Source organism: Xenopus tropicalis, chromosome 6 (assembly GCF_000004195.4).
Source record: "Xenopus tropicalis strain Nigerian chromosome 6, UCB_Xtro_10.0, whole genome shotgun sequence".
Taxonomy (NCBI): domain Eukaryota; kingdom Metazoa; phylum Chordata; class Amphibia; order Anura; family Pipidae; genus Xenopus; species Xenopus tropicalis.
Window position 1 is genome coordinate 58,985,885 of NC_030682.2, and position 20,462 is coordinate 59,006,346.

Consider the following 20,462-nt stretch of genomic DNA (forward strand, 5'->3'; position numbering starts at 1 on the left):
GTGTGGAGATCGTGTAATATTCCAGGTTAAAAGCAGCAGTTGCTTAAAATGTGGTGATCAAGCAGCAAAGAAAATAAACAATTTTATAATACACCATTTATTTGACACCATTTTCCCCACAAAAATGGTTTAATTAGTAATAAGGCTCTTTTTGTGTGTTGGATCAGGAACACATCTGTGTTTTTTAGTTTGATTCCTGAATCACTAGGATTTCATTATTTTGCCACTGATTGAAAACTTGCAAACACATTAATAAATGTCACATCTGTGTGCATGTAATAATTCATTAGATGTGATCCCTTTGTATTCCATTGGCTGAAATTCAAAATATGCATGGGGACTGCAATGTGTGAGAGTTTTTATCTACATCATTGTTGGTTTGCACTAATGGGTGTTGGGGTACCAGGAATATCTTTAGGGGCATATTTATTATGCTGTGTAAAAAAACGGCAAGAAAATTCGGCACACATCGCCAGGCTTCGCCGTGTAAAAATAGCGTATTTTTTACGCGTTTTTTCTTCCACCGGAACTTATGGAAATTAATGGCGTAATATCCAGCGTTCAGACGGCGATCTTTTTCATTTATTTTACACAGCTTTTTACTCCGTTTTTTTACCGAATTAGTTTTACACAGCATAATATATACGCCCATTAGTGTGTTCTGGTGTTTCTTTAGTGGTTGTCTTCTTTCTTTAATGGCCCACAGTGGCTGGACTGGCTGGTCAGGATGCCTAGGGCATCTGGCCAGCTCAGCCTGGTGCTGCAGCTTGATCTGTAGAGCATTGTATAAAACGCAGTTCACACGTAACATTAGTCCTGAATATATCATTGTGGAAGCTTCCACACTGTTCACTTTAAGCTGGCCATACACGTGGCGATCCACCACACACCATTCAAGGCTGAATCGGCAGGTAACGAGGTAGAAACAATAGGATTTCTACCTCCTTCTGCCGATTCAGCGCTGAAGGGAGATTTTGGTCAGGCGCCTTCTAATGGCGCCCGATCAAAATTTTCAAACTGGTCCGATCGGCAAGTCGCCCGATATCAGCAGCTTCCTGCGATATTGGTCGACTCGCTGACATACCATACACGCACCGAATATCGTACGAAACGAGGTTTCGTACGATATTATCAGTGCGTGTATGGCCACCTTTAATATCTCTGTATAAAGCATTTTTCCGTAGTCCCATAGACCTCAGTAAAATGGCATCCTAGTCTTGAAGGCAAATTGTTTTGAAAGCCAGTGCTTGGCTATGTTAAGTAGCCAAATTTAAGCAATGAACCTTTTGAACATGGGAAAACACTTTTCTCTGTACAAAGTACGGAAAGGCAGACACACACGGGCTAATCAAGTTCATTATCTGATTCCTTGGCCAACAGGCCAAAAGGACGGAGAGAGTAAAGGAGCCACACGTGAAATGACAGGAAATTGTTCCAGTCATTCTTAGAACAATCAGAATAGTTTGAAGTGAGGAGGAGCTTCGGCACCATGCACTGGCTGTTATGGTTCATAGGCAAATAATATTTTTAAAGCTGTCTGGTTTCTAAACCAAGTATTCATAGTACATGGATATTAGTTAAAATTGTCAGTTGCTGTAAACTTATTACTGTACTAAAATGTATTCTGTATTTATTATTGGTACATACAGTCATATGAAAACGTTTGGGAACCACTCTCAGCCTGCATAATAATTTACTCCGCTTTCAACAAAAAATATAACAGTGGTATGTCTTTAATTTCCCAGGAACATCTGAGTACTGGGGTGTTTTCTGAACAAATATTTTTAGTGAAGCAGTATTTAGTCATATGAATTAAATCAAATGTGAAACACTGGCTGTGCAAAAAAAAAAAAAAATTTGGGTACCCTTGTAATTTTGCTAATTTGAATGCATGTAACTGCTCAATACTGGCAACACCAAATTGGTTGAATTAGCTTGTTAAGCCTTGAACTTCATAGGTAGGTGTGTCCAATCATCAGAAAATGTATTTAAGGTAGCGAATTGCAATTTTTGCTTCTGTTTGACTCTCCTCTGAAGAGTGACAGCAGGGGATTCTCAAAGCAACTCTTAAAAGATCTTAAAACAAAGATTGTTCAGTATCATAGTTTAGGGGAAGACTACAAAAAGCTATCTCAGAGGTTTAAACTGTCAGTTTGAACTGTAAGGAATGTAATCAGGAAATGAAAGGCCACAGGCACAGTTGCTGTAAAACCCAGGTCTGGCAGGCCAAGAAAAATACATGAGCGGCATATGCGGAGGATTGTGAGAATGGTTATAGACTAACCAAAGATCACCTCCAAAGACCTGCAAGAACATCTTGCTGCAGATGGTGTATCTGTATGTCATTCTACAATTCAGTGCAATTTGCACAAAGAACATCTGGCAGGGTGATGAGAAAGAAGCCCTTTCTGCACTCATGCCACAAACAGAGTCATTTGACAAGTTACAGAAAAATTGGGTTATTTGGTCATAACAAAAAGCACTTTGCATGGCAGAAGAACAACACCGCATTCCAAGAAAAACACCTGCTCTACCTACTGTCAAATTTGGCGGAGGTTCCATCATGCTGTGGGGCTGCGTGGCTAGTTCAGGTACTGGGGCCATTGTTAAAGTCGAGGGTCAGATGAATTCAACCCAATATCAACAAATTCTTCAGGATAATGTTTAAGCATCAGTCACAAAGTTGATGTTACACAGGGGTTGGATATTCCAACAAGACAATGACCCTAAACACAGTTGGAAATCTACAAAGGCATTTATGCATAGGGAGAAGTACAGTATTCTGGAATGGCCATTACAGTCCCCCGACTAGATCGAAAATCTATAGGATGATTTGAAGCAGGCTGTCGATGGCCATCAAGTTTAACTGAACTGGAGAGATTTTGTATGGACTAATAGTCAAAAATACCGCCATCCAGAATCTAGACACTCATCAAAGGCTGTAGGGGGCATCTAGAGGCTGTTACATTTGCAAAAGGAGGCTCAACTAAGTATTGATGTAATATCTCTGTTGGGGTACCCAAATTTATGTACCTGTCTAATTTTGTTATGATGCATATTGCATATTTTCTGTTAATCCAATAAACGTTGTCACTGCAGAAATACTACTGTTTCCGTAAGGCATGTTATATATTTAAAGGAAGTTGCTACTTTGAAAGCTCAGCCAATGATAAACAAAACCATGTCTGTCTGTCTGACTGTACAGTCGTGGCCAAAAGTTTTGAGAATTACATAAATATTGGAAATTGGAAAAGTTGCTGCTTAAGTTTTTATAATAGCAATTTGCATATACTCCAGAATGTTATGAAGAGTGATCAGATGAATTGCATAGTCCTTCTTTGCCATGAAAATTAACTTAATCCCAAAAAAACCTTTCCACTGCATTTCATTGCTGTCATTAAAGGACCTGCTGAGATCATTTCAGTAATCGTCTTGTTAACTCAGGTGAGAATGTTGACGAGCACAAGGCTGGAGATCATTATGTCAGGCTGATTGGGTTAGAATGGCAGACTTGACATGTTAAAGGAGGGTGATGCTTGAAATCATTGTTCTTCCATTGTTAACCATGGTGACCTGCAAAGAAACACGTGCAGCCATCATTGTGTTGCATAAAAATTGCTTCACAGGCAAGGATATTGTGGCTACTAAGATTGCACCTAAATCAACAATTTATAGGATCATCAAAAACTTCAAGGGAAGAGGTTCAATTCATGTTCAGGGCGTCCAAGAAAGTCCAGCAAGTGCCAGGATCGTCTCCTAAAGAGGATTCAGCTGCGGGATAGGAGTGCAGAGCCAGTGCAGAGCTTGCTCAGGAATGGCAGCAGGCAGGTGTGAGCGCATCTGCACGCACAGTGAGGCGAAGACTTTTGGAAGATGGCCTGGTGTCAAGAACGGCAGCAAAAAAAAACGTCAGGGACAGATTGATCTTCTGCAGAAAGTATGGTGAATGGACTGCTGAGGACTGGGGCAAAGTCATATTCTCAGATGAAGCCGCTTTCCGATTGTTTGGGGCATCTGGAAAAAGGCTTGTCCGGAGAAGAAAAGGTGAGCGCTACCATCAGTCCTGTGTCATGCCAACAGTAAAGCATCCTGAGACCATTCATGTGTGGGGTTGCTTCTCATCCAAGGGAGTGGGCTCACTCACAATTTTGCCCAAAAACACAGCCATGAATAAAGAATGGTACCAAAACACCCTCCAACAGCAACTTCTTCCAACAATCCAACAACAGTTTGGTGACAAACAATGCATTTTCCAGCATGATGGAGCACAGTGCCTTGAGGCAAAAGTGATAACTAAGTGGTTCGGGGACCAAAACGTTGAAATTTTGGGTCCATGGCCTGGAAACTCCCCAGATCTTAATCCCATTGAGAACTTGTGGTCAATCCTCAAGAGGCGGGTGGACAAAAAAAACCCACTAATTCTGACAAACTCCAAGAAGTGATTATGAAAGAATGGGTTGCTATCAGTCAGGATTTGGCCCAGAAATTGATTGAGAGCATGCCCAGTCGAATTGCAGAGGTCCTGAAAAAGAAGGGCCAACACTGCAAATACTGACTCTTTGCATAAATGTCATGTAATTGTCGATAAAAGCCTTTGAAACGTATGAAGTGCTTGTAATTATATTTCGGTACATCACAGAAACAACTGAAACATAGATCTAAAAGCAGTTTAGCAGCAAACTTTGTGAAAGCTAATACTTGTGTCATTCTCAAAACTTTTGCCCATGACTGTATATGAAGGACTGTAGTTTGGTCCAGTGCTTCTCTAGGCAGCATACCTCAGCCTGTCCCATTCTTTTAAAAAGCGGTGTATGAGAATTCAGACCATTGCATGCTCCAGTTCATAGAAGAGAGGGTTAACCACCCCTGCTGCCAGATTTAGCCACAACACTTTTTTTTTTTTTTTTTGATAGAGGTACCCAAGGGCTGCCCCCCAGGTATGGAAATGCATGTTAAAGCGCCCATGAGAATAGAGCCTTTACCTGTGAATGGTTCTACATAGAAATGCTTGAGTTAAATGCAATTTCATTGCTTAGTACACTAAGGTCAGCTCCTGCATTCCTGTTCGGTGAAACACATACAAAAAAATCTACGGTATGGGAGCACATTTGAAAATTTCCATGTGTAAAGCATCCCAAGAGGGGCCTCTTTATCATGCTTTGTAAAATGATTAACACTAGAAATATAGTGTACAATGCTGCGTAAAAAAAAAAAAACGCAACTTTATCAAGGTGCATGTTTTATTTTCTGCTGCCTGATCTCCAGATTTGATGCAATTATTGTATGCCACTTCAAACCTTTCCTAATCAGTTAAAGTCAGTGGGAGAAATTCAAGCGGCACGTAAGTGTGTAAAAAATGCGATGGATGCCATATTTTCACATAGCATTTTTAAACTGCTGCCTTCATTTACACTGGACTTTTACACAGAGATAAGGGATTGCTGAAAATACACAGCTTGATAAACACTGTTTTTTTTTTATGCTGTGATGCCTGTTGCGATGTGATTTATTTTGGTGCATAATAACTAGACCCCCAAGTTTTTGTATTTAGGGCATGGTCAAGTGGACCATTTGTAACGCTGCTCTCCGCCTGTGGTCTTTGATCAAGTGGATTTGCCCTAATAAGCATCACCCTGTAGCTGCACTGACGATCACAGCCTCTGCCTGCATGTAGGCACATGGCACAGAAGTGGAGGTCAACCCTGAAAATGTTAAAGCATGCATTTTCAGGCCGATCTCCGCTTCCACTCTGCTCTGTGTAGTTGCATGTAGAAGCTGTCAGTGCAGCTACAGGGAGATGCTGATATTGGGGCTTATCCCCTTTTCTCTGGCTGAATAAAAAACACAGGTGGAGAGCAGCGGAGCAAACACTCCATGTGATCATGCCCATGGACTGATGCCGCACAGGTCCTATTCTTGGCCTGTGGAAAAGTGCAGGCCTAGAATCTGTACCTACACTTTAAAAATCATATTCATGTGCCTGCACCTAGACCATGCTCCGGATGCAGTAACATAACATTTTTGAAGCATAGAGAAGTCGAACGGCATGATCACACAGAGCTCTCCACCTGCGGAAAAATGCAGGCCTAGAATCCATACATACACTTCAAAAATTGTATTGTTGTCCCTGCACCCGGAGCATGGTCTGGGTGAAGGCACATATAGTGGATTTCTGCGTTTAAATGCATACTTGAGCAGGCGCAATGGCTCAGGGTGCAGGCACATCAGTAATCTTTGTGAAGCATAGGGGGAGCATTCTCTACCTGCGTTTATCCCCAGGCCAAGAATCCATCCCATGTGGCATCAGTCTAAGGGCATGATCACATGGACCTCTCCATCTGTGGTTTTTATTCTTCACGCATCAGCCTTAAGCTCCATACCCATGAATGCTGCACACAGATAACTAATTCATGTCTGCCACGGGGTACTCACAGGGCAGAATGAGATCAGTTAACATGCTGCACTGTGGTTGAAAAAAAAGAGAACTTCTGTCTAAAATAAGTGTACAAAAACATTTAAACTAAGCATTTTTAAACATTTGGAAATTCCTAAATTGTTAAATATGGCCTGTCATTAAATGAGTTGGAAAAAATATAGCAAAACCTTCTGTCCATAGTTAAAAAACAAAGTGCTGCTATAGTTTTGCCCTGGCAGTAGATGGTGGATTGTACTGTTAGGCAGCTTCATAGTTAAATTACATATTTGGATGAGGTGGAGCCACAATGAATGAAGTAGCTTACAGACTCACTTTACATTTCTCCAGGGCTCCTCTCACCTCCCCCTTTTACTTCTTTCTTCCAAGAGTTCCTATTTCAGCAAACCTGATTAGATGTATTCTCCGCCCTTGTGTTTACTTTTTACTCAGTCTGGACTGTTCCGTTCATGAAATAAAGCCAGTTACTAAAAGCTGCAGCATTTCCAAACATTGCTCTTTAAGCTTTTTATGCAAATACCTTCAAGGATGCTGTCCTTTAAGAGGTTCCAAAAACCTCAATTCGTCTTGTAAGGTGAGATATTTCTGCATATGAAGGGTAAATCATTTTGCATGAGAGTTGGCAGAGGGGCTGCTGGAGCTGCTAAGTGAAAGGGGGGAGGAAGCAGGATATGCAAGGAATGTTTTAAAGACTAGCCTGATACACTGTTAGAGCTATGTCACATTGCTGAATCCTTTCTTTCTAGGGTTAAAAACAATGGGGGATTATAAAATACTTGTGTTGTTTTCACTGTGCTTGCTTTTCAGTGGTTACATTTTGCTTGTGTTTTCTTAAGTGCTGAATAATTGAAAAAGGGGTAGCTGAGAGGCATACAAAATCTCAAAGAAAAACTGGCATTTTGTTCAGAAGCCTTTTTGCAGGTTTTAGGATTTCATGATGTGATGGTTCTGTAACTTTTTTAATGAAGCACCAAAGTATTAATTAAAACATTTTGCATCATTTTATGAACTTTCAGCAAACTGCAACTTTACTAAATCATTTTTATACTTCTGTTTTGTCGTAATTTGGTATACATGTATTTATCTGCAAAAAGAGGCGGTTTCATACCAAGTTAGCAAAACTATCATTTGCAGAAAACATTTTCAGTAGATGAGTGGAACAGGCTCAGGAGGCCTTTAGCATTCCAGATGTAACAGCTGGAGCACCAGTGGTTTCCTGCCTCGCTGAGTACTTTGAAAAAGTTTTCCAAGCACTTACGTTTTCCTTGTTTATGCTTGCATTGTCGATAGAGATAAATTATAGAGATGTAGATGAATGTTTTGTGTTTTCATGGAATTTGGTTTTAAATGGGTGGGAATATATCTTGTAGTTTGTTCATTCTTAAAGTCTTAAAATAGAGAAGCAGCCATCTTTTGCCATCCTTTGTTTATTCAACATTAATTTTTGGCATAGGTGAAGCACTGCATTTGCAGTGAAGATGTTTAATAGCTTACATAGTAAAAGAAATATGTATAATTTTCATTTGCTGTTGCTGTTGTGATTTATATTTCTGCAAACAAAATGATAGGCCTAAGATAAGAAAATGAAGAATGCATGGAAAAATGCTTTTTCCTTTAAAGTTTAAATCTCAAGTACTATACTTACAAGGAAATGTTTAGCATACGCTTGGCTCCATCTTTTATACTGGCAAATTTATAAAATTATTTTCTGCTCCTTAGCATATTTATTAGTCTCTAAATGATAAAAAAGTAAGTTTGTAGTTCTGACTCTCCATCTACATAATGTCTTGTTGAACTATTTTGCTTTGTCTTGTGTTGAAGCCCAAGTTATTTATGGCTGTCACATGATTACAGCAAGATTTGGCAGAAAGATATTCATTAAAATGCATGGAATTGTTTCCCCTTGTAAAGTGCTGCCTTATTCATAAATTCCATTAACATTGTGTTCCACAACCATCTGTAAATTATAGCATTTTTTTTTAAATGTCTTTGTCACTACACGTTTATCAAAATCATCAATGAAAAGCCTAGAATGTTTTGAATGGCTGCATCCTGATAACCTAAAGTGATTACATACATAAAAAAAATTGTGTTTAGAATTTTGCTGTTTGTTCTGGGATTAGCTAATACATTTAAGTTTGTTTGCAGGAGAGTTTTTTTTTTAATAAATCTAAAAACAGATCATAGTCCCAGACATTCTTCTGAATTACCTAGTTCAATATTTAGGGCTCTGGCACACGGGGAGATTAGTCGCCCGCGACAAAACTCCCTGTTCGCGGGCGACTAATCTCCCCGAGTTGCCTTCCCCTGCCATCCCACCGGCGAACATGTAAGTCGCCGGTGGGATGGCAGACGCGGCGGCGCGATTTCGCGCAAATCGTGCCGGCGACTTACATGTTCACCGAATAAGATCAATATTTTCAGACAATTTGCATTTAGTCTTCATTTGTTTTATGTGTATTATAGTTTGTAAATTATGAAGCTTTTTGTTTAGTAGCTCTCCAGTTTGGAATTTTAGCAGTTATCTGGTTTCTAGGGCTCAAATTACCATAGCAACCAAACAGTGGAGTGAGTGAGACACTGGCAAACAAATATAAGAGGCCTGAATAGAAGGATAATTGATAAAATATAAGAATAATTGTAGACTGTCAGAGCAATAATTTGGGTGGAGGGCCCTTAAAGTCTCAGCACTGGTGAGCCCACGGTGCTCCAGTCTGCCTCTGGTCGCACTACTTTTCAAACATGCTAATTGTGTGGACTTGAAGTGGGGGGTTAAACCAGAAGTAAAGGTAAAATCACTGGGGGTGTCAAGTTGTTAGGCAGTGATTCTACACACCAGCCTAACTGTTTGCTGAGTGGCCAACATTTTCTTTAATTCTCTCAGGCATCCCCTGTTTGACTTTAAGAGAGGCACAGTACAGAACATTGTTTTGCACTGCTCATGCACTCGCCCAAGCCAAAAGGGGGGAAGATCAAAAATATGTTGTTGCATTAATCGGCAAACAGTTACCCAGGCTGGTGCATTTTTTTAGCAGGTAGGTGCCAAACAATATGGCACTCTCAATTTATTTTTAATAAAGGTTGTCCAGTCTGATGAGCCATAATGAGTATTTTTTCAATGTTGATTTTTTTTTTTTTTTTTTAAATGCTCTTTATATTAGTTAATGTTATCAACTGCCCTGACATTAAAGGAGAACTACACCACCCCCCAGTTATAAAAGCCTCATTAACTGGCCTGCAACCTAAAAGAGCAGAGCAGAGCAGCACAGCAGCGTACCTGGGCACCATCTTCTATTCTATTGAAAATGCTTTGGGTCTCACCACTGACATGGACCCTGCTTGAGCATTTGCAGTTGGGGCTAGCTGGAAATCAGCTTCAACTGCGCATGCTCCAATTGAGCACATCTGGGATATCATGTCTCGCTCCATCCACCAACACCTCGTTGCACCACAGACTGTTCAGGAGTTGGTGGATGCTTTAGCCAAGGTCTGGGAAGAGATCCCTCAGGAGACCTTCCGCCACCTCATCAGAAGCATGCCCAGGCGTTGTAGGGAGATCATACAGGCACATGGAGGCCACACACACTACGGAGCCTCATTTTGACTTGTTTTAAGGACATTACATAAAAGTTGGATCAGCCTGTAGTGTTTTTTTTCCACTTTAATTTTGAGTGTGACTCCAAATCCAGACCTCCATGGGTTGATAAATTTGATTTCAATAGATAATTTTTGTGGGACTTTGTTTATTCCCTTTGTGTGTATTGGAACAGAACATAAAAGGGAGGGAAAAAAAGCAAATTGGACATAATTTCACACAAAACTCAAAAAATGGACTGGACAAAATTATTGGCACCCTTTCAAAATTGTGGATAAATAAGATTGTTTCAAACATGTGATGCTCCTTTAAACTCACCTGGGGCAAGTAACAGGTGTGGGCAATATAAAAATCACACCTGAAAGCTGATAAAAAGGAGAAGTTCACTTAGTCTTTGCATTGTGTGTCTGTGTGTGCCACATTAAGCATTGACAACAGAAAGAAGAGAAGACAACTGTCTGAGGACTTGAGAACCAAAATTGTGGAAAAATATCAACAATCTCAAGGTTACAAGTCCATCTCCAGAGATCTAGATTTGCCTTTGTCCACAGTGCGCAACATTATCAAGAAGTTTGCAACCCATGACACTGTAGCTAATCTTCCTGGGCGTGGATGGAAGCGAAAAATTGATGAAAGGTTGCAACGCAGGATAGTCCGGATGGTGGATAAGCAGCCCCAAACAAGTTCCAAAGAAATTCAAGCTGTCCTGCAAGCTCAGGGAGCATCAGTGTCAGTGCAAACTATCCGTTGATATTTAAATGAAATGAAACGTTATGGCAGGAGACCCAGGAGGACCCCACTGCTGACATAGAGACATAAAAAAGCAAGACTACAGTTTGCCAAAATGTATTTGAGTAAGCCACAATCCTTCTGGGAAAACATCTTGTGGACAGATGAGACCAAGATAGAGCTTTTTGGTAAAGCACATCATTCTTCTGTTTACCAAAAACAGAATGAGGCCTACAAAGAAAAGAACACAGTACCTACAGTGAAATATGGGGGAGGTTCAATGATGTTTTGGGGTTGTTTTGCTGCCTCTGGCACTGGGGGCCTTGAATGTGTGCAAGGCATCATGAAATCTGAGGATTACCAAAGGATTTTGGGTAGCACTGTAGAGCCCAGTGTCAGAAAGCTGGATTTGCGTCAGAGATCTTGGCTCTTCCAGCAGGACAATGACCCCAAACATGCGTCAAAAAGCACCCAGAAATGGATGGCAACAAAGCACTGGAGAGTTCTGAAGTGGCCAGAAATGAGTGCAGATCTAAATCCCATTGAACATCTGTGGAGAGATCTTAAAATTGCTGTAGGGAAAAGGTGCCCTTCCAATAAGAGAGATCTGGAGCAGTTTGCAAAGGAAGAGTGGTCCAAAATTCCCAGTGAGAGGTGTAAGAAGCTCAGTGATGGTTATAGGAAGCGACTGATTTCAGTTATTTTTTCCAAAGGGTGTGCAACCAAATATTAAGTTAAGGGTGCCAATAATTTTTCCCAGCCCATTTTTGGAGTTTTGTGTGACATTATGTCCAATTTGCTTTTTTTCCTCCCTTTTTTATTCTGTTCCAATACACACAAAGGGAATAAACATGTGTATAGCAAAACATGAGTTAATGCAATACAATTCTATAATATATATATATATATATATATATATATATATATATATGTGACAAAAAGGCTTGTCTCAGTGAGACTTGTCTGTTGGATGGCAGGTATATAGCACCCAGGCTTGAGGTACTGGCTCCTTTAAATCTCCAGGGCAGGAGAGGCTAGGACCCTGAAGTCAGAGAATGCTGGAGCCAATTAGGCAACACCTGATGCATTTAAGGTGAGCCTGGGTGTGCAGCAAGGGGGAGAGCTTTTTCTGAGTGAGACTGTGAGGGCTGGACTGGTTACAAAGACCCCTGTTTCTGGGACCCCAGGAAAAGACTGCCGGGCATTGGCAGTGAGGTTTTCGTTATACCCTTTGTGGAAACTACAGTCTGGTGAGACTTTGTTTTGTTGAACTTTTTACTTTCAAATACCATGTGGTGGCATATTGTTTGCTGTGGAAAATAAAGCACAGGCAGGAGCCTGATCCTTTTGGTTGCAAACCAGAGTTGCCTGTCTCATCTTTGAAGCCCAGATTTCCTTCCGCTACCGGCTGCTACCAGCTAAACCCCCACAATATATATATATATATATATAATATAAAAACTGGAGATCACTGGCACTCATGTATGTAAGTTGAAGTTGCCTGGGTGCAGTCATCAAAGCAGGAAACAAAATTCAAGTAGAAAGAAGCCGCTCTCACAGGTCTTATATGCAAAAAAATATATCTTTTAATGTATGGTGAACTAGTTCACCATACATTAAAAGATATATTTTTTTGCATATAAGACCTGTGAGAGCGGCTTCTTTCTACTTATATATATATATAGACAATATGTGCACTAAGCTACTAGGAAATGTTCTACAATTTAAACAAAACAGGCATTGTTTGTCCATAGTTTGTTGGGATTACATAAATTTATGTTTTTCACCCCTTAGTTTATACCCTGATTTATAATTGTAATTGTCAGGCAAAAATTATCTCTAGAGCATGGTGTAAATTGCTGCTTTAATATCTGCACCTATGCCGTATCTCCTGGGTGAGATAGACTTCTCACATAACAAAAGGCCTCCCAAATCTATTATTTACATTGGTGTCTCTCACCCAATTCCTACAATCCCAACATGACCCTCCACACCTCTATTCTCTTTTCATTTGAAGGTCTGGGTACCTATCCCTACAGGCATTCTTCTGACATGGCCACTCTTCCTGACACCTTAAAGGACATGTAAAACCCACATGCAAAAATGTTATCATTGAACAGCCTCTTTGAAATCTTTCAATACCTGCCACTCTGGTTGTCCAGAGGTTAATAGTAAGGCTGCAGCATCTCGTTAATCACTTAGATTGCCTTCTCCTCCTGTAACCCACTCGGGCCCCCTCCCTCGGGAATATGCTTTGCCTGTTGGCTTGTGGGCATGCTCAGTTGTTCTAAGCTCAGATTACTAAACACGCCCCCCCAGGCTAGCAGCCAGTGAAGAGATGGCATTGCTGGTTCCCATGGAATTCAGCTCTAGCTGTCTGCTTCAAATTTTTTTCTCCTCTCTCTCTCCTGAGCTCAGCTCAAACAAAGCAGAACTTTTATCAGAGACAGTTCTGCCTGCATGAGCCTGTATTCTTGAAGAAACGTATGCTGAATAAGGGTCTGTGTGTGTGTATATGCTGTTTGCAGGTTTAAATGTAACTGATTATGTATCAGAAGGAAAATGGCCACTGGATGAAAGCTGCTATTTGCTTTAGGAAAATGGGATGGTGCTGGCAAACGGAGGGGATATATGCAGTACTAATGGTGCCATTTGGGTGGGGGAGACGTGCACAACTGATATAAATTGTAGGCAAATGTAGGCTTTACATGTCATCTTCCACTGTGGGGCAATTCACTACTTCCACACTTTTTTGACTTACCTGATAGTGTAAACTGGTCACGTTTGGGTCTTCAAGAACTTGGTGATCTTCTACCTGAGGCTCCAGTTGTATAGGTAGCTCAGTTGCTACATGCCTTTCAGGCACTATTTCATACTCTTTGTCCAGCAAAAGTCACAGTGACTCTCGAGGGTACCCTCTACTCCCCCTCCCCAAAAAACTCCTATCTATCCTATACAAGGACATTATGGATTGTCTCCATATTTGTGTTCTAGAACTCCTGCAGTAAGTAGGACACCCCACAAGGGAGTTAATGACCATCTTGTAATCGCATCAGAACGCAAATTGCTCTGTCTGGACAAAAATTACTGCATTCCTTTCAATTTCAAACTTGATAGGAACAGAGCAAAATCACAGAAAAAAAACTTGACTTGCTTGAAGGTTGAATATAAACTTATCATTTACTTCTGTGTCATCTTGACAAGTTTTAGGTTGCATTATTTTCATTTTAAAATTTTCATGATTTTTTTTTTTAAATACAGCCAGCCAAGTCATATAAAAATAATCAGACACTATATTTTTTTTTTTTTTTATACAAAAGTCTCCTTGGGGAAGAAAATCAAATATGATGAGATAATCGGGCCTGAAACCCACGGCATGAGGCTGCTTTTCTCTAGGAATTGTGTGGCCTGTAGATACCAAATTGGGCAAACTAGATTCCATTTTAACTGACTATTATCACTTCTTTGGAATCAAGATGGCAATGAAGTAAAATAATTTTGAATTTACACTGTTTAAGACCAATGCCCCACAAGAGATAAGTTGACTGCAATAAATATCTGCTAATGTGGGGCAACTAATCTCTCTGAAATGCCTTTACACCCACAACAAAGTAAATTGCCTGTGGAGAGGAATACACAGCGCTACATTCAGGAGCAACACTAACTTTGTTGATAACAGCGTAAGGAACAAAGTGTTATAGAGGATTGTTTAATATGTGTGCTTAAGCTAGGTGATATGTGAAACTTAATAGTTTGTGGATCTGTTAGGCCTCAAAAATCTTCATAGTATAGATGTCTTCTGTATTAGACTGGAGCATGCCTTTTACATACATCAGTGCATTCTGTGATCTGGTTATAATATATCTACATACTATCATGATGTCCTTTTGGTGTTTTTGTTTTAATGTTCTTCCTATTTAGGGTGCCATCTTTTCCCCTCTGGAAAGCGGAGCAGGGTGTGACGTCACTGGGCGGGATGGTGGTGCTTTGTGAGCGAGGCTGGGACATGGTGATCAGCATCAATCTAGGAGTCCTGCCCAGTTTTCCCAATTTAAAAAACCAGACAGGTAGTTTTGACTTGGACAGCCCTTCCAAAAACCGAGCTGTCTGGGTCAAAACCAAATGTAAGCAAATGGCACAGAAAATCTGCCATACTAAACATGCTTGTGTAATACAGCTACTGGACTTAAAAATAACAGAAACAAAGCTTGCTATAGTTCTAGTCATCTATAGCAACCATTCTGCCGGTTGCTATTATGTAGATATACTGGTTATCTGTTTAAAAATAAACATCATATGAGTTGGTATGGGTTATGGCACCTTGGCAAACTTTGTACTATTTATTTCATTCCTAGAGTGCAGCTAATGTAGTCACGATCAGCACTTTGGGTGCAAATAGAATTTCGTAGCCAAAAGCTCAACCTATGCCTTTCAGTCCCAAGACGTTCTGGCCAAACTTTACCACTCCTAATGTACAGAGTAATCATGTCCCCTTGCAAGCACCTTTTCCAGCAAAAACAACCATCCCCTCTACCATTGTAGTTGCACATCTCTGCACTGGAGCCCAAAACTGCACTGCATACTCAAGGTGAGGCATATGTTTTCATCCCTTAAGTCAGTGCTGTCCAACTTCTGCGGTGCCGAGGGCCGGAATTTCTCTTGCATATATGTTGGAGGGCCGCTAATGGAAGCTAGTTTTGGCCACTCCCCCATTTTAAACCACATTCACTTCGAACCACACCCATTTTATCACAATGGTCACTGCAGGGATATCAACCATCATTCATATGTTAAAGAAATATATTATGTCATATTAAGACACACTCTTAAATCCATATGCCTCATCCTCCCCTGTGGATAGCACAGCAACCCCCAGCATAAAATTACACACCTTAGGGACCATTTAATTTTATTTCCAACTGCTAACAAACTCCCAGAACAAACCCCTGCCAGGCTCACCTCCCACAGGCAGCATAGGGTAAGCAGAGTATGGCACACACAGGCAGCACTCTGCCTGTCCTATGCTGCCTGTGTGTGCCATACTCTGCCTGTTTGTGCCATACCCTCCCTGCCCTATGCTACCTATGTGCCATACTCTGCCTACCCTATGCTGCCTATACACAGGCAGCATAGGCCAGGTAGTACATACAATGAGGTGTGAAGAGGTGAACAATGTGAGTGATTACAGCCCGAGCCTGAGGTGTGAACACTGCAGGGGGGGAACAATGCAGAGATTAAAAGGTGTGAACAACACGGGATTAAATTTTTAAACAGTACAGGGGGATTACAGCCTGAATCTGAGGTGAGAACCATGCAGGGGGCCATTTAATCTCAGTACTGATACAATTTAAAGCTAACACAAAATGAAGTCATCAAAGCTGCCAGAGAGGTGGGGGGCCACACAGAGGGGGGTCGAGGGCCGCCAGTTGGACAGCACTGCCTTAAGTGAATGCCCTTTTTTATACAAGACAGCACTTCATTTGCTTTAGCAGCCACAGAATGACACTGCCTGGAATTAGGCAACTTGTTATCTACAAAAATTCCCAGATCCTTTTCAAGTAAGGATACCCCCAACACACTAACATTTAGGGGCAGATTTAATTTTAAAACTAAAAAGTCACCCACATTCTATTCATTCCTATGGGATTCTTTGAAGTGTGTTTATCAATAGGTGAAAGGTAGAACTCACTATTTGATAAATGCGCTTCTAAAAATGTTAAAAAGAAAAGAACCAAGGACTGACCCCTGCGCTACTCCACTAACAACACTGAGACAATTATAAAATGTTCCATTTTCCACCACTCTTTGTAATTTATGCTTCAGCCAGTTTTCTATACAATTTCAAATATTATGTTCTAGACCAATATTCCTCAATTTTATCATTAACTTTCTGTGAGGTACTGTATCAAAAGCTTGCAAAAGTAGATGATATCCACTGCCATTCCAGTATTGAGGTTCCTGCTCATCTCCTCATAAAAGGCAACTAAATTAGTCTGGCAAGATCTGTTGCACATAAAACCATGCTGGCACGAACTTATAGGATTGTGATTTGCAATCTATTCAAGTACCCTATCCCTTACTACCCCTTCCAAATGCTTTCTTACTACTGTCAGACTAACAGGCCTATAGTTATCAGACTGAAAACAGAATCCCTTTTTAAATAACTGCACCACATTAGCAATTCACCAGTCTCTCGGCACCATGCCAGACCTTAATGAATCCTGAAAAATTAAGTCAAGAGGTTTGGCAATCACAGTGCTAAGCTCATTTAATACCCTGGGATGAATAGCATCTGGTCCCCGACCTTTGTTTACTGTCTTTTTTTAAGTCTTTTTTGAATTTCCTCCTGAGTGACCCATGCATCAGTAGTTACTATATTACTAGAATGGGGTCTATTAAAAGGCAAGCCTTCATTAGCTGGCTCCTCAGTTGTATAGACTGATAAAAAATAAGAGTTCAAAATTTCTGCTTTTTCCCTGTTCTCATCACCCAACTGACCCTCCTGTGATAATAAGGGTCCAACCCCTTTGTGCTTAATTTGCATATGTACAAAATAATTTTTCCTAGTTGTAATACCCCTTTCCATCTCTAATTTAGCTTGCTTTTTTGCATGCTTTATTTGCTTCTTTGTTCCTGAAGTTTCAACTGTCCCAGCTAGCTTGTATGCTTTAAAAGCACGTTTTCTCTTACCAGCCTCGGCACTAACATTTTTATTCAATCATAAAGGTTTTGCTTTGTGATGCCTTTCCTTGTTTACAAGGGGAATATATTAATCTGTATGCCTGCTAAGCAATGTTTTACAGATGTTCCATTTTCCTTCCATGTTTAACCCTGTGAAAAACTTTTCCCTGTTGACACATTGCAGAGATGCCCTTATTCTGGCAAAGTCTGCACGTCTAAAATTGAGTGTTTAAGTTACTCCCTTATAGAGCTGTCTCTGTAACAGTATCTCAAAGTTACTCCCTTATAGAGCTGTCTCTAACAGTATCTCAAAGGAGAGCATGTTATGATCACTATGCCCTAAATGCTCACCCACACAAATGTTAGAGATGAGTTCAGTATTATTAGAAATCACCATGTCCAAAAGAAATTCATTTAGCTTTTTCTGACTTAGCCACCCCATTACTCCAGTCAGTGTCCGGATAATTAAAATCCCCCATAATAACAACTTGACCTAGTTTGTGAAGCCTAAAAAAAAAAAAAAACATAGAAAAAGTTATGAACCTTGCATTTTAGTAATAATTAAAAACCTAATTGTTTTCTTCTCTTTGTTGAATTATTTAGGGAATCGCAGAAACTCAAAAAAGTAGTAGAAGCTATTTTTAGTTCCCCTATTAATATAATCAACCATGAATATGCATAACATGTTTTTAGACAGCTATTGGCTTACAAATACCAATTCTCAGGGGATTTCAGATCCACTGAACTTTATAGAAAGTGGCAATTAACTTAAAATTGAGCACACTCATGTGAACTAGTGCCTATTATCCATATTGACAAACAAGATTAGTAATCAAACTTGTTAAAAGTCAAATTTAAGCAGTAAAAATGTATTGGTATAATGCAGAGACTGCTTGCACTAAGTAATTGGTGATGCCCCCTGTTGAGGTTTAGTGAAATACTCTCCACACTCATTCACTATTGCTCTGAAAGTAAGTTTAACCCAAGCACAGAGCAACAGTCTGTACAAATGGCACTCTGCACCTTTTGCAACGTTAAAATCAAATGCAAGGTGGAGAGCACAGCATTGAAAGTTGCACGCCAAGCAAACACTAAATAGGAAATTACATTCTGCCTGTTGTTTTAATTAAAATAATCCATATTTTCATATGGTTTTACCATTTTAAAGCACTAATTTGAAAATTGGGCTATGTTTACTGAAGTCACCTCTCCCTTAATTTATAAACTGCCCATTTGTTCAGAGCTCCCTATATACCTTTAAATAAACGAATATCTCCCTTATTTAAGCAGAAGCCTTAGAGCAGCCTATTATTAGGGGCTTCTCAGTGGAATGGTTATTAGATATTAGCTCTTTTGAGTCCGGAATTGGCAGGAGCTACCAAACTGTATCTGCTTACCTACCCTTCAGAGGGGTCAATCTGCCCTATGCTGGGGTCCAGCCTTGTACAGAAACTGTTTGGGGTATTGATATGATGTTCTTAAAGGGGTGGTTCACCTTTAAGTTAACTATTAGTATGTTATGGAATGGCCAATTCTCAGCAACTTTTCAATTGGTATTTATTATTTATAGTTTTTTATTCATTTCTTCTAACTCTTCACTGACCCCCACAGCAAAAAAAAAAAAACTATTGCTTATTGAGGCTTGAGTTTTTGCTACCTTTTAGTACTTATTTATTTTTCTATTCAAGTCCTCACCTATTCATATATCACACTATCATTCAAACCACACCCTGGTTGCTAAGGTAATTTGGATCCTAGCAACCAAATAACTGCTAAAACTTCAAACGGGAGAGCTGCTGGACAAAAACTGAAATAATTAAACTACAAAAATTAAAAAATGAAGACCAATTTCAAATTATCTCAGAATATTACTCTCTACGTCATACTAAAAGTTAACTCAAAGGTGAACAACCCCTTTAACCATTTAAAATAAAATAGCTGTTTAGAATAGGTCCGTCAGTAACATTTCAAAAGGTTATTCAAAAGTGATCTTCCTCTTTTATCACCTCACACACTGACTGTGATTATGCTTTCCTTCAGCTCACTTTACAAGTAGACTACTGTAGTATACATATTTAGTACAGAAATAATTTATTTATATATTTGGATTAATACAATACAACATACATTGTACGATTTTACATTTTCCTTTGATTTAGTCTTTTATTTTTCCTGCATCCCAGGCAAATAATTTTACCTTTAGCTGCATTCACATCTTTCAGCAATGTAATGCACCCTTATTGTGTAAGTAGTCCTACTACTGAGGGTGAAAACACACCGAGCTACGAGTAGCAGCTACTTTTTCACGGCTACTAAACTCCAGAAAATACCGTGCCTTAGAAAATACTGAGAATTGCCTCTGCTAAAACACATGTAGAGACAATTATCAGTAAATGATCAGCATTGTCTATTTTAGTAGCCACAACAAGTAGCTGCTACTAGTAGCTCTGTGTGTCTTCACCCTAACACTGTTAGGGCAGGGGTTCACGGGGAGATTAGTCTTCATTGTCGCTGATGACTAATCTCCCTGCAATGACATCCCACCGGCTAGAATGTAAATCGGCAGTGGGATGGCATATGCGTCGCTGCGATCTCCCGCAGTCGCCTGAAGTTGCCTTGAGAGGAAACTTTGGGCAACTGCGGGACATCACAGCAACGCGGGGCGACTAATCTCCCCTTGTACCCCTACCCTTAAGGAAATATACTGATGCAGTGGCAAGTTCAGTGCTTTCTTGGTTCTAACAGTCTGTTGGGCTAATTTATCAAGACTGGGAAATTTGCACCTGGCAGAATGAGAGATTAGCTTTTTGTCATCCAGCTGCAAGTAGGACAGGGATAGCAACATCAGTGACTTTTGAATAGTACATATGTTAAACAAATCAATGATTAATCAATGATTAACACATTGAGGAAAACCTAATCTGTTCAGAATCCATTGCATATCCACAGTGGAAGTGCAGTATTATCACAATGGCTGAACATATAGTTATATGAACTAGCAAAGTATTACCTGTTCTTCCTTGA

The 20,462-nt window shown here is 40.0% G+C and overlaps 1 protein-coding gene across 2 annotated transcripts in view; it reads left to right on the plus strand.

Moving 5' to 3' along the window:
• The window catches only part of tns3 (tensin 3), a 114,404-nt gene that overhangs the window by 48,940 nt on the left and 45,002 nt on the right, over positions 1 to 20,462 (plus strand). The gene's annotated exons all lie outside the window — the stretch shown is intronic.